Raw genomic sequence first — 11676 nt, 5'->3', positions numbered from 1 at the left:
ATACAATTGTATGCATGCAAATCATGAAGATTTTATGAAACAACCACCACCACATTTCGTTAGCATTAATGATGTGTCGCTACTGATTGTGAGGTCAAAGCCACCAAGTGCGTCAACCGGGTTGCGGATGGTCGATCGACTATTGAGGTTAGCTGCGAGATAAGCGAGATATCTCGTCGAATAAGCAGTCGCGGAAAAAAACCGACAGTGTTCTAAGGAGGTGTTGGTCTATCCTTGGGTTAGGTAGACCATTTAATGGTACCGAAACCTGCGAAGATACCGTGACTTGGCGACTGGGGGCCGCCAATAATTATGCCTCTCTGAACCCGGGGGAGAGGGAAGCAGCTTCTCTTCTCATGTGCGAAGTTGGAGACCATACTGGCCGGTACATCGACGTACATTTCACTACGAGCAAGGAAACATTTACTTTAACAACTGCTCCACTCACTCTATATCATGATACATGTGACGCTCCGCGCGCGTTTTCCAAGGGCCACGGCCCCTTAGAAATCCCAGACCCAGCTTTGCCGTCTAATTTTGTGGCAGTTGGAACAATTTTTACCCCTTAACGCCTTCGCCGGCCAGGTGAGAGGGAAAGGGACACTCAGCTGCCTAGCGGAAAACAATTCGGAACGGCTTCTCCGTTTCTCGGAGATCGGACCTAACATTATAACATCAGATTATGACGATGAAGAAGTAGAAGATGTCTACCAAGATATAACGGAAGTTAATAAAGCAGGTAAGAGGGGAAGATAATCATTTTAGGTGACTGGAACGCAGCCATCGGCGAAGGTCAAGACGGAATGATAGGTGGTAAATATGGATTAGGAAATCAAATGAAAGGGGAGAAAGGCTACTTGAATTCTGCACTCAGCATAGGCTAGTAGTTACCAACACTTTATTCAAAAATCCCCTGCGAAGAAGATTCACGTGGATTATGACAGGAGACCTTATCAGACTCCAAATTGACTACATTCTAGTGAAACAAAGATTCAGGAACCAGGTGAGAGACTGCAAAAGTTACCCAGGGGCAGATATCGACAGTAGCCATAACTAAGTTGTGATGAAATGCCAACTAAAATTTAAAATAATGAAGAAAGTCGAGAAAAACATCCGGCAAGTTGAAAAATTAAAGGTGGTTTAGCAATAACTGGCTTTTAAAGAAGCTGTAGAAAAGAGAATAAGGGAGAATACCACCAATAAATCAGTGGAAGAAAGTTGGAAAACCATTAGAAGTGGCATGCAGGCAGAAGCTGAGGAAGCCCTTGGTAAAAGAGAAGTCGTTATTAAGTAGCGAAGTATTAGATTTCATTGAAGAAAGGAGAAAATAAAAGGCTGCGGAAACAGAGGGAGAGCAGAATTGTTACAAGAGAATAAGGAACGAAATATGTCGTAAAGCGAGGAAGGCTAGAGAAGCGTGGATGAAAAATATTTGTGATGGCGAACAAAATAATCTTGTATATGGAAAAGTTGAGGGTGCTTATAGGATAGAGAGAAAGTACTTTAAGGAAAGGGGTGTAAAAAGTAATACCATAAAGGACGAAAACTGTGAACTAATAATTGAAAACGAAGACTAAGGGTTGAGATGGAAGGAATATCTGGAGGATTTGTACAAAGGAAGCAGCCTTAGAGCATCTGAGTATCCACACAGTCCCTCATCATTTTTACAATACACAAGACGGTGGTCTAGACTCCCTTTGAGGTATCTCAGCACTCTCTTAGCACACGCCCAATGTTCATCACTATAGCAACTATTGAACTGGCGGAGATAGTTTACTGCCTGTGTTATGTCGGGTCTGGACCACAGGCTAAGGTACATCAAGGACCCAATCAAGTTCAGGTGTGGCACATTAGGCATCTCACCCGCATTTCTCTGCAAATACAGCCCAATCTCAAAAGGAGTTTTCACCGCGTTGCACTCCAGCATTCCGAACTTCGAGAGAACCTTTGTCAGATAGGCCTTTTGGGAGAGAAAATTATTTTTATTCTCTCTATCACGAAAAACACTCACACTCAGAAAATATTTCAAAGAGCCACGGTCTCTACAATCAAAATTGTCTTTCAAGCTCTTCTTCAACAAACACTTATCATCATCACAATTAGACATGACAAAAATATCATACGCATGAATGCTCTAATCTCTTGTGCCACAAATCAGCCTGTGACACATTAACAGCTGCCAGCGCCTTATGCTGTTCTACTTCAAGATTCAATTTATAAATGCCATTCACTTCTTTTGCAGTAACAAGCGGTTGAACCATTTGTCTCAAAATTCTGCAATTTATTGATCTCGCACCTCTCACTTATCCTGGTGGGTATTCCATACCCCCGGTATTAGTTGCACCTAAACCCTCCTACCCAACCCCCCCTCCCAGCCTTAATTCGTAACTGCGCCCCTGATAAGAATCTCATGAGAAAGGGAATAGCTGGAGCAGGGGTGCAGCTAGGAATAAGGCCTAGGGGGCGTTTTTAGGCGCAAAAAGACCTAGAGTGTGTGGTATACCCGCCAGGATAAACGATAGGCGCAGGAGACGTCCCCGGAAATTTTTAAGATAAATGGTTCTAAATGGTGAGTTTTATGGCTTTCTGAGGGATATTTTATTAATCCTTACACTCTTCTATAAGTTAATTAATCAAATGAAGTAGAATGGATTAAACTAAAAAGTTTCTCTGAGCTTTGGGGAGGGTTTTATCACCCAAACCCCCCCCCCCCCCACTGCGCCACTGAGTTGAAGAATACCTGGCTCTTTGGGAGTAGGTGGGGGAGCAACATTGCCACTGACCACAGAATAAAGGCTGAGGCAGAGAGGTACTTGCCATCCCAACCTCTTCCTTACCGGGGCTGCAGGGGCAGGTTGAGGTGTGGGTGTCAAATAACACACCCAAATCATTTATTCCTCGGTCAGTAAGAATGATGCAACTCTGCCTAGGAGACAGGTATTCCCAGTACATAATAATGTTCACAGAGGTTTGGCTAAGCAACACCTACCCCTGAGGTCAGGGCAAGGAAGAGGGCCTCTAGGCTGAAAGTTCCAACATTAGAACGGAAGGTCCTGAATATACATGTATTGGTACAAGGGTGTGCCCAGGATCAAAACTAGGGGGGGGGGGCAGACAATGGTCATTCAAGTTGTAAAATTTTAGCACCGATAAGGTGAGCGGAACCAGCATTTTAAGAAAATTATAACAGAGCTTTATTAGTCTTTAAAATTATTTTAATTTTATTTGCATGTCTTACACTAGTTATCATTTTTCGTAGGTTTATAGAAAATTGTTCAAAACATCCTTTTCAATCAACTCCCGATTTTTTCGCTAAAGAATTTTGCTTCTAGGGAGGATGGAGGGAAGCTGCCCACTTCTGCTCCCCACTGAGTGCACCCACGCATTGGTGTGACAAGGCACACAAATTGCATAAAATCAAGGATTCTTACAAGTGACACAGCCAGAAAATGGTCATGCTGTTAGGCGTTTGGACCTCATATGTGGCCCTCTGAGACCAGCTTCGAATAACAGGGAATCTGCTGCAATATTCAAAGAGTGAATACTATAATGACCTTAAGGGACATAAGAATGTAAAGCTCCTGAGATGACAAGAATGAAAAGTGATCATACTAAAAATGGTCACTATGAAGAAACATGATAGACCACCATTTTGGCCCACATGGCCACTGAGGATTTAATGAATAGTTGAATGATTTGGGAAAAATAAAAGAATCATCGTGTTTACATTGTTGTCACTCAATAGATAAAAAATACTCAGCCAAAAAGAGGTCACCTGAATACAAGTCAAAAGTCGTCAAGCACTTATAAAACAAAACACTTATATAACAAAAATAATCACCAGCATAGTTAATTGGCAGGCACTAAAATGGCAACAGATATGGAGAGATAATTAAGATCACTTGTACGCAGTGGCACAGCGAGAGGGGGGTTTAGGATGATAAACTAGGGATGAGTCGATTCCAAATGTCGATTCTCGATTCCGCCGATTCTCGGGCACGGAATCGGAATCGAGAATCGATCGCCTCAAGTCTGTTCCGATTCCATCGATTCCAGGAAGATATATGTTATGAGCATAGACGATTATTTTGGGGCATAAAGGCTGCCACACACCGAAGCGGCCGCGGTGTCAGCCTTGCCCGCGCGGAGAATACGCCTGGCACACGGGTGCTGCGACGAACATGCCTAAGAGGCCTCGGAAACATGAAAATGTCGGCAAGAGCGGCAAACCGACGAACCCTGAAATACCTCGTGTTCATGAGCAACTATCAGAGAAAAAAATTGGAAACCACAGGATCGGGAAGTAATGCATGAGTTCTCCGTTCTTTTATTAACCGCTGGTCACGGCAAATCAAATTACTGCGATTATGAATCACATTCGGAGAATTCATCTAGACCACCAATTTTATAGTATAATAGATCGAAATATATTTTTTTTATTTTCGAATGTTATCTGAAGTCTGTTGATAATAAAAACGTGCAGAGAGCGAGTTTTCCTTTGAAAAAAGTTTCTTATAATTACGCGCTGAGAGCGGTTTATTTATACATGAAACATTTTTAGACTAACACGCGTCTGCGTCAATAATAAAAAATTTAGACACATTCGCGTTTGTATAGCCCAGTTTTATCAATTCAACTCTTGAGAAAGTTGATACTTGCTTAGCATAAGCCGCCGCGGCCTCCGGGCGGACTCGACAGGATATGTTCGGCCGCCACCGCGCGCCGGCCAGGCTGCTCTGGTATGTATGGACGCAATGAACGCTACATTATTGTTTAGCCACCGCGGCTAAACGAGAATGCAGCCACCGCGGCTATTTTTATTTTTAGGGATGGTCGGATCGGATACATCGGATCCAAATATCCGCGGATATTGCCCTTCATCGGATATATCGGATCCAAAGTTGCGGAAGACATCGGATCTGGATCCGAAATTTTAAATAATAGCTTCAGTGAATGCAACGCCCAATAAGGGTGGAAAGAGTTCCGATTCACTCTTCGAATGCGCCATCGCATGCGATTCTTGTCCTACTCATGAACTGTTTTGTTTGAAAGCTTTCGCAGAGGTTACGAGTAGAATTTCAGCCGTGGCCAGGATTTTCAGCCAGAAAATAAAAAAGGCAAAATACGACTGGCACATAGTATGGCTCCTCCCAAGAGATTGAACAATCATCGGGGGAATCTCAGCGCCGTAGGATAATAACCATGTCAAAAGTAACTGCGTCGAAGATTTCAGAAAACCACCCTCGGCCGTCCATCAGCTCGTGCCTCAGTTATTTTTTTTTGTTTTCCGAAATCACACGGACCATAAATCATTGTTTTCTAAGGAAAATATCAAATCACATGAAAACAACTGAAGCGTGTTTCATCTCTACCTCGTCTCACCAACTGACCTTTTCTGGCCTACCTGCTTCAATTCTCCATTTCTAGACGACACATGCTAAGAGAGTGACTTTCTGGGCTCGAAGATATCTTGATAGCTTCGACAATTAGATGAAATGCACGAGATTTAAAAAAGAGTTATACCAAACGAGACGCATTCCTGACGATATTTATGTTTATTTTTCAGCTCCAATTGATTGCCACTCAGTTTTCTATCTACAATTAGACTTTACTGGTATGCAACATTGTCCAAACCGCACAATTTTCAAAGAAACAAGCGCCGCATTAACCCCTCAAACAATTACAGACGGATTGGAAACGCCAACTGCATATATCACATAGCGCGCCCGGCTTCGCTTTGAAGGCAACGACGTCACTGAAGCAAGATCTGACTTCTTCGTCCTTGACTCCCTCATTTGTAGCCTCGTTGTTTGAAATACGGAGGGCGCGCGCTCCTTCCTCTCCACCTCTCCTTTACGCGCTCCTTCCCAGTGGCGTATCCAGGGGGAGGGTCCGGACCCCCCCCTCCCCGAAATACAAAAACACAATTATTGTCCTTCACGAAAGAAAACAAAATATTGAAATTTCAGGAATTTACAAAATTTTTCTTTAGCAAAACAAGTTTTTTTCGGCTATAAAAAGTGTTGAGTTAGTTTAAAACCCATTATTAAGTGCCCGGTTTTTTCTAAAATGTTCCCTCCTGGTTTTGGACCCCCCCCTGAACGAAATTCCTGGCTACGCCACTGCTCCTTCCCCTCCACCTCTCCTTAACGCGCTTCTTCTGCCCACCCCTTCCTCATGCCGAGCGGTTGAGCACCTCGTCGCACGTGACGTTAATGCCGTTTTAAATACTGTTAATTGTGTTGCTGATTGCGCAGTTGCAATTTAATTTAATGATACACCGATAAAAATGTCTTTCATTGTGTATAAACATTTCCATGGAGATAAGGAGAACAAATGAATGCCGTGTGCGTGCTGTGTGGCGGAAATTATCGCGAGGATATGCTAAATCCACCTCACCATACTGAAGCATTTTCGGGTGAAACACAAGTCGGTATGCAATGAGAAAGTAAATTTCGGGGGAAACATGCGTGAGGAAAATTTGAATACAATCGATGGCAGGGAGGTAGCCAGGAATTTTGTTAAGGGGGTGTCCAAAACCAGGGGGGAATATTTTCAAACAACAGGGTACAAAGGAGAGGGTTTCAAACTAATTTTAACATCCTTTATAATAGAACAAACTTCATTTTTCAAAGATTCGTTAATTTCTATTTTTCATTTTTGTAAATTCATGATATTTAAATATTTTGTTTCCTTTTATGAAGGAAAGTAATCGTGTTTCTATATTTTGGGAGGTCCTCTCCTTATGCCACTGGTCAGTGGTTCATCCAAAGATTTTTCCTATTTTCATTTCCAAACCCAAGCGTAACAGTTTAGGTTCTGAGCATGTAAAGATGCTTTTAAAAAACAACTTGAAAGCCTATAAAAATGATTTTAAATTTATAAAAATATTAAAATGTGTGTGAAAATCTAAGAAGCATTCCATCAATTGTATGTACCCAGAATAAACTTGAATAATGACTTTGTTTGATGGCAGGAATTTGAAAATGCATTTGGAATCGAAAATATCCGATTCGAAAGATCCAAAGTCTCCAAAAATCCTGGATCCGTCCATCCCTAGTTATTTAATTCCATTCAATTTTTAAATTTTAATGACAGCAATGCTACAGAAAATCAAAATCCCACCTGTTAGAAGAAATAAGAATCAATGGAATCGGAATCGAGAATCGATTTGTAGGAATTGGAATTGGAATCGGAATCGAAAAAAAGTGGAATCGACTCATCCCTAATAAATATAGTTTCCTCGTGATTTTTCTAACAATTATGTTCCCTGGACGAGCGTAAAATCGATCTTGACATTAAAAAAATAGTTTTCCTTCGATTATCGGGAAAGATGTAACTACTGTGGATTCCGGTTAATGGGACATATCGGGACTTGTGCACTTTCCCCAACTAAGCGGCTGCCCCTATTAGGCAAACTATCCTGTAGATGGGAATAAACAAACGTTGACATGATAGAAATAAGACTAAAGTATGTTTATAATGCAACATAAGTTTATTAAACTATTAATTTGATTAATAAATCATTGAGTTTGGTTAATTTATTATGATTTTTGAGAACTATAGCAAATTAGTTAAAAATATTTTTCACAGCCTCGGGCGAAGCTGAATGAATGTCTTTTACTAAGTCCAATGAAAGAAAAGTCCTATCCTCTTGATAGTATAACAACAAGAGCAGGGCAAGAATAGAACATTTGTGAAAAATAAGAGTAAATCAAAGGAGGAAAATATAAAGAAATAGTATTCTGAAAACAAAAAAATTTAATTTTGTCGTTCGTATAGAGTCTTTGTCGCCGACTCATGGCCCAATAAAGCGGCATGCTGTCCCAATTAAGCGGAGAACACTCTGGGATATTCCTCTATTGGGTTCTGTTCTTCAATATCTGCCCCAAGTAACCGGTGGACCCATCAAACGGATTCTGCTGTATTGAGTACTACAAGGCCTGGCTTCAGATGTTCATAGTGAGTAATATGCCATTACGTATGATATAACATTTTCCTGGCGAATACACTGAACAAAGTTCTCTCGATTTTGCGCGCGGGTAAGAAATATTAAGGCATCCAAACACTTGACTACTTAGAGCTGTCGTAATTTTCCTAACCCGCAGGAAAACCCGAGAGAAGTTTATTCACAGCATTCCATTATTTCCTGCATGACGTACCCGGTTACACTCAGAAGTTAGAGAACTAGATACGAGGGATGGCAGGTGAAACGAAACGAAAGTCAAAACCAAACGAAATGGATTAAAATCCTGCGAGCTAAACTCTGGGACGAAACGAAATCGGAGTCAAAACTACTTCGGGTCGAAACTAAATTAAAACTCTGGGACGAAACGAAATCGGAGTCAAAACTACTTCGGGTCGAAACTAAACTAAAACTCTGGGACGAAACGAAACGCAGATAATGTTTCGCACCGGAGGGACCACGTGCTTCACGTACGAACAATTTAGTTTCGACCCAGACACGGGCTACGAAGTACGGTTGAATTAAGCAGTGGTTCGGCCTGCCACCATTAGATGCATGGCGCACTCGTATTTTTACCACAAACAGGAGAACGGTGAGCACAAACTGGCCATTCGATTTTTAAGCTCGATGTTTTAACCTCTCTACACGTATGTCAAACGTAATGGGTCGAGACTATTCCCTCTTATCCCCCTCCACTCAACCTCTGGGGTTTAAACTTAACTAAGAGCAGCGGAGTTTCGTTTAATTTAGTTTCGTTCCTGGGAGTAAAGTTACGTCCCGGGTGGAAAGTAAACTGCATGATGATTTTAATTTCGTGCGGGAACGAAACTAAACCCAGGTCTCGTACTTTCGTTTCGATGCAGATCGAAACGAAAGATTTTCGTTTCCTTTCACCAGCTAGATACCTCGAATGGTACGTAAAATATAAGAATACCAAGAATGCTTGAACGTCCCCTAGGGTTGAAATTTTTTTAAGGTCTTCGAAATATATTATGAGGAGAGAAAACATTTAATGTAATAATTATACCCGGCATTTTTAAAAGATTTTTGACTAACCGATGAGGATGAATTATTTTTTAAAACTTTCTGGCAGCCCACGTTCATGAAATGGTAAAATAGCGGTTTTTCATTTAAAGTATTACAAATCTCTTCCAATGCTATAATCTTACTTACGCTGTTAGATTAACATTTTGATTTCATTAGACATCTAGAATATTTTTAGACGTTATAAAATGCAATGAACCGCTACCGCACTTTTTGTTATTTCTTTCAATGACAGTGGAACTCTAAAATATGCGGCTATTCTAAGTCTGGAGTGAAGTAAGAGAAATACGTCATGCGATCGAAACTTACTCGTTATCTGTAAATGAAGGAGGAAAATAATGAAGGATGCAGTTTATCAACAAAATATGTCAGAGGAAGTTGATGAATTAATAGCTCGTATGCGGACATGAATTCATCAACGGAAGCGGCAGTATTAATTTTAGTTTAAGAAACCGGTTAAGAGGCGAAAGAGCTTCTTGGCGAGGGAAGAGCTCCATACGTATCCATTCAATTTTCTGGATACCAAGGCGAAATTTTTATCATGGCCAAATGTGTCCTAACATGCGTGTAAGCGGTGGCCATTCTATTGTGTATCAACGGATTCGTACATTATGAGTGCAAATGTAAAACTTAGCGTTTATTTTGTTATTTTTTCCAATCATTAGGCTCCCAGCACGAACTGGTAATCGATCACAAGAATAAAAAATTATGTTGCCCTTGATAAGCAGGAAAGATGCAACTTTTAAGTACTACTAGTACTTGATACTCGAAAAATTGATTATTAGACGCATACGATGCACAGAGCTATTTTGAAACCTTGAGAATCACTGATGAGCGACCTGTCTTTTCACAATCACGTATCAGGTGTTCAAAGTTTCAATTTAGCTCTAGATCATGGCTTTTAACGAAAGGACGCTAATTTAAAATTTTTTGTATCTAAAAACAATAGTTATCGTCATGAAACAAGCAATAATCTGCCGAAATTCTTCTCGGATTGTAAACCCTAGAAGAATTTCTGCATATTATCCATCGGGAAAAGCTGAAGTATTTCTTCAATCAATTATCTCTGTTGTAAAGCGAGCTGCCCTGACCGACTGACCAATTTACACATCAATGCGTAGACCAAAATAAAAAAAAGGTGCAACCAAGATATTTTCAGGATGTAGAAATTGCTCTTGTCTATTATAAAATTAATAACTATGGATTTTTCAAAAATAAAATTTTGGGATATATTTCACCCATTAACCTATTTGCGCCCACCGTGTCCATGTGGATACACTCTACCGTGCTGGTTAACTGTTGCTTGGTGGCAATTAGTCACCCCATGCCAAACACCCTAGAGGTGGTTAGCAGGATATTTTGACGCAAAACTGCATCAGCATTGTTCTTGGAACCATCGCTTCACAATAGGGTTGTTTCCTATCATTTTTTATTGCCTAAATCGAAAGATTATGACTCCTGGAGTACTTATTTCACGCGTTTAGATTTTTAAATGACCATTACTATTTTTCGCGATTTAATGAAAAGTGAAAATTTTCAAGCGCATGAAAACGCGACGGCTAAATATGAATGCTGGGATAAGCCCATGTGACATCATTCCGGTTCCAGCTGCCGCTGTGTAAGGCCACCTTAGTGCGATGCTATGAGCAACGTTAGATGCAGACTGCTTGCTGCCGAGCTTAGCGGTATCGCAGAGTACCCTGCTAGCAGGTAGCGCTTGGCTTAAATAAGGATTATTGATACCTTATCAAATGAAGAAAACTTTCCGACCTTAGCCAGTTTTAATAGGTGATTATTGAGACCTGTTTCCCTGAGCTCTGTGCCTCATGCATTGGTAATATCAGACGACGTAACACTCCTATCTACTCGTATAGAAACTAGGTCCCTGTGACGTCACGTGAAGTGGCATCGCATGGGCGCCACTCTGGCCTTTTTCAAATGAGGATAAAATTGACCATTGACATTCGTCTAAACCGGTATTTCTAAAACCAAATAATTTGTATATTGTGAATACACTAATGGTGGGTAACGAATCGCAATCAATGGCTTTCGTTTCCTTTGGTGAAGGAAACTACCCTTGTAGCAGTTTTCTACTCCAGCGAATATTATATGTTTATACTATATTACTTTGCATCAGCTTTTATTTATTCAAGTTCTTCTGACCTTGGTTGTCTCTCCCTGGTCCAAGATTGGCACTTGGTCTCCGTCTACGTAATACCCTGCGAGCCCCCTCTAGGGTGTTTGGCAGAGGGTGACAAATCACCACCAAGCAAAATTCAAGAGTGAGTGAGAAAGAAGCATGCAAGATGATCCCCGCATACACACTGCAAGGTCATAAAAAGTTTATGCATAAAAAAAGTACGTTAAAAAATCGTTCTTCCACATAAATATTAAATACCACAATTGAATCGACAACAAATTGAAAAATGGCCTTCCGGCAGACAGTTTCGTAACTCATTTTTCACTCATTATCAGATTATAACATACGCAGCACTGGTACAAAGTGGTACAATGTCCTAAGTTTGTGATGCCTATCCACGTGGGTCCAAATTATGTCGTAGATAATGGAATGAATGGAAGCTTAGTTAGAACTAAATCTAGCCACGGTATTCTACATCTACGTAATACCCTGCGAGCCACCTCTAGGGTGCTTGGCAGGGAGTGAT

Source organism: Ischnura elegans, chromosome 8, assembly GCF_921293095.1.
Source record: "Ischnura elegans chromosome 8, ioIscEleg1.1, whole genome shotgun sequence".
Taxonomy (NCBI): Eukaryota; Metazoa; Arthropoda; class Insecta; order Odonata; family Coenagrionidae; genus Ischnura; species Ischnura elegans.
This window is presented reverse-complemented; position numbering follows the sequence as displayed.